The sequence below is a fragment of the Coregonus lavaretus genome (assembly GCF_964263955.1).
Source record: "Coregonus lavaretus genome assembly, chromosome: 16".
Classification (NCBI taxonomy): domain Eukaryota; kingdom Metazoa; phylum Chordata; class Actinopteri; order Salmoniformes; family Salmonidae; genus Coregonus; species Coregonus lavaretus.
In genome coordinates, this window is record NC_140003.1 from 8,142,172 (window position 1) to 8,146,521 (window position 4,350).

A 4,350-nucleotide genomic window follows, 5' to 3' on the forward strand; every position below is an offset into this window, starting at 1 on the left:
GCACCTGCAATGAAATGGGAGAACCAAATTAGAACCAGACTATGTTCATTATCATAGCTAAGACAATTCCAAACCTAATTTTTGAACAACAGAAAGACAGGCAGAGGAAAGGAATAAGAAATCAATCAGCAGAAAAGAGGTAGGCCTCCACACAGACGGGTATGACGGGACTATTCACTGATTAGTCTGAAAAGTCATTGAAGTATGTTATGCTCTCCTAATCATAGCACATAAGCCTAAATCACTCCTTCTAGATTTGACTAAATGCACATTTTTGCACCACCTGAGTGAACACATGAAGCTCTCTCATGGGTGTATTTACTGAAAACCAAATGGAAGCAAATGGGCCAAAACAGGGACCTACCTGAACTTGTCCTTTTGAAACATGGCCTATCCACAACGGGACTTGAGAAGACTCATGAGACCATAGTCCTACTGGTAAAATGCAGTTGGTGGTACTTTAACCGAAAAAGGTTGGGAACCACTGGATTAGTAGAAAGGGAGCGGATCATGAATGAACGCATTCATTGTTCATAATGTTTGCTCAGTGCGGCCTTAGCTAGGCTAGTCTACTAGGGAGGAATCATGTGTGCTAACGTTACAACTATGCAGAAGTTGATTGATCCTTTGCAAAAGGTGTTTCAGATTTGCATTATTTAACTACAAAAGTAGCCTGCATCCACAGCAAAGAACTGTGGAGTAAATTATACATACATTCCCGATGAAGGTCAGAAAAAACGTACTGGTATTTTTAGCCAAGTAGCTAAGTCAAGTAATCATGGTCAAGGAGGAATGCACAAATAAAAACTCAGCAAAAAAAGAAACGTCCCTTTTTCAGGACCCTTTCCTTTAAAGATAATTTGTAAAAATCCAAATAACTTCACAGATCTTCATTGTAAAGGGTTTAAACACTGTTTCCCATGCTTGTTCAATGAACCATAAACAATTAATGAACGTACACCTGTGGAACGGTCGTTAAGATACTAACAGCTTACAGACGGTAGGCAATTAAGGTCACAGTTATGAAAACTTAGGACACTAAAGAGGCCTTTCTACTGACTCTGAAAAACACCAAAAGAAAGATGCCCAGGGTCCCTGCTCATCTGTGTGAACGTGCCTTAGGCATGCTGCAAGGAGGCATGAGGACTGCAGATGTGGCCAGGGCAATAAATTGCAATGTCCGTACTGTGAGACGCCTAACACAGCGCTACAGGGAGACAGGACGGACAGCTGATCGTCCTCGCAGTGGCAGACCACGTGTAACAACACCTGCACAGGATCGGTACATCCGAACATCACACCTGCGGGACAGGTACAGGATGGCAACAACTGCCTGAGTTACACCAGGAAGGCACAATCCCTCCATCAGATCAGTGCTCAGACTGTCCGCAACAGGCTGAGAGAGGCTGGACTGAGGGCTTGTAGGCCTGTTGTAAGGCAGGTCCTCACCAGACATCACCGGCAACAACGTCGCCTATGGGCACAAACCCACCGTCGCTGGACCAGACAGGACTGGCAAAAAGTGCTCTTCACTGACGAGTCGCGGTTTTGTCTCATCGGGGGTGATGGTCGGATTCGCGTTTATCGTCAAAGGAATGAGCGTTACACCGAGGCCTGTACTCTGGAGCGAGATCGATTTGGAGGTGGAGGGTCCGTCATGGTCTGGGGCGATGTGTCACAGCATCATCGGACTGACCTTGTTGTCATTGCAGGCAATCTCAACGCTCTGTGTTACAGGGAAGACATCCTCCTCCCTCATGTGGTACCCTTCCTGCAGGCTCATCCTGACATGACCCTCCAGCATGACAATGCCACCAGCCATACTGCTCGTTCTGTGCGTGATTTCCTGTAAGACAGGAATGTTAGTGTTCTGCCATGGCCAGCGAAGAGCCCGGATCTCAATCCCATTCCCCCCAGAAATGTCAGAGAACTTGCAGGTGCCTTGGTGGAAGAGTGGGGTAACATCTCACAGCAAGAACTGGCAAATCTGGTGCAGTCCATGAGGAGTAGATGCACTGCAGTACTTAATGCAGCTGGTTGCCACACCAGATACTGACTGTTACTTTTGACCCCCCCTTTGTTCAGGGACACATTATTCAATTTATGTTAGTCACATGTATGTGGAACCTGTTCAGTTTATGTCTCAGTTGTGAATCTTATGTTCATACAAATATTTACACATGTTAAGTTTGCTGGAAATAAACGCAGTTGACAGTGAGAGGACGTTTCTTTTTTTGTTGAGTTTATATTTGTCAAAGGGGTGAGATGAGTTTGACACGTCACTCTGAGTCTGACAGATTACTGTCTGTAACACTATAGTTAGTTGGAGGTAGTGTTTGCAGAGCTGCCCTTCATTTGATAATCAGAGATCTTTCTAAGCAGCTAGCTAGCTCGATTCATCATTCATAGGACAAACAAGAGCGAAAGAGGGGGTAGTTAGCTTGCTAACAAGATAATCAATATCTTCCTCTGCTCGCAACGACTCACAAGCTTGTTAACTAGCTGCAACATCATGCCGATTAGACAGCCGTTAGCAAATGTAGCTAGCTAGTTAACCCGAATTAGTTTGAAATGAATGTAACAAGTTATTTTTGCAATATTGGAAATGCAGTACTGGAGCCATTATTATTAGATAACGCGTGAGCTAGCTAGTTTACAGCTACATACAGTAGCTAGTTAACGTTACCATCAACAAATCATTCGTATTTACCTAGCTAGCTAGCTAGATGATAAGTAGGTTTCGTTCTATTTGACGTGGTCGATAATTCTTCGTCTTTGCAGGAAAATACAACAGCTTGATCGTCGGTAATAAATGTACAGTATGCGATGATGATAACCCATATCTAAACAAACTGGTTTGGTTGTAAACATTAACAATCCTTGTGATTCCTGGTCAGGTGACTCTGCTTAGGCATTTAAATAAGACGCTGAGACTTGGGATATGTAGTCTTAATTCGGCGCCATGTAGAATATTTTACACTCAACAAGACTTCATTTTCCATGAAGCAGCTGGAGTGCAGTTCGGGTTGGTAGAAAACCTACATTATTTAATTGACATGTAGACCTACACAGAATCAACAAATTGATATGGGATGTATATTTTATTGACATGTACAGTATGAAAAAAGATATACATTAATCAAAGCAATCCATATATTGAAGGAAATACTAATATATATCGCAGTATTAAAAAACAACAACAACAGTTAAACCACCATCAATCTAAATCTACATATCATTGGGGGCATGTGTCAACATTCATTTATCAAATTTGATTCATCAATACAATTAATACGATTGTTGAAGCAATACTATAATGGCTACCATTTTAAAGATTAATTCCATTTGTTGAAGGAATACTATACCATATATCAGTTATTTGGAATAAAATAATTGCACTAGACTAGTGCACACGCCTGAGAAGAGGACCATTGTGATATTGCAAGGTTTTAGAAATCCATAATCCATGCCCTTTTTCTCAGATTTGTCAGAAAAACAGAGACAGTGGGAACCAGACAGATCTTTTGAAGGTCCTCGTGCAAATGCTAAATGACATATTGCATCTGTCTGATGATAATGATGACCCATTGTATCTGATGGCAATTTTGGAAAGGTCTATTAGAAATTGTGCATAATTCTTTGGCTCGGATTTGAGAAAAATTATGGAATTATATAAAAATGTAGTGGGATGAAAACAACATACTATACACATAAGTATATGACAACATAGACAAATTGGAAGGAAGTCAAGTATATGTTGACAAAATAGATTAATCCATTGGCTATGAATTTCGCACTGTCTAATGCAGGGGTGTCAAACGTACGGCCCGCGGGCCGGATCAGGCCCGCAAACGGGTTTAATCCGGCCCGCGAGATGATTTCGGGGAAAAAAAAAAAAAACAATTAAAAATCTTATTTTTATTTTTATTTTTTTTGTAAAGTATAAAAATGCGCTGCAATTTTTCAAGAAAATAAACTGCTGTTCCAATTGCGTCCACTGGATGGCGCAATAGCAATTGTGTTAAGCAAGCAAACTGTTTGAGCAAGTAGGTCAAGCACGTGCAGCCAATGAGCTACTTTGTTTTGCCCGCGATATTTATTACGGCTTCTACTTTTAACATTATGTGCTTTGGCACCCTCATTGCCCCAATATGTCTCTGTCAAAAAAGAGAAAAGTGGACGCAGAGTGCAGAGTGTTCCAAGAAAAATGGTCATCCTATTTATTCACGGAATTGAATGGGAAAGCTGTATGTTTGGTGTGTTCAGAGCATGTTGCAGTGCTGAAAGAATATAACCTTCGTCGCCACTATGTGAGTCTTCATGCCGACAAATATGACAACTTTCAAGGAC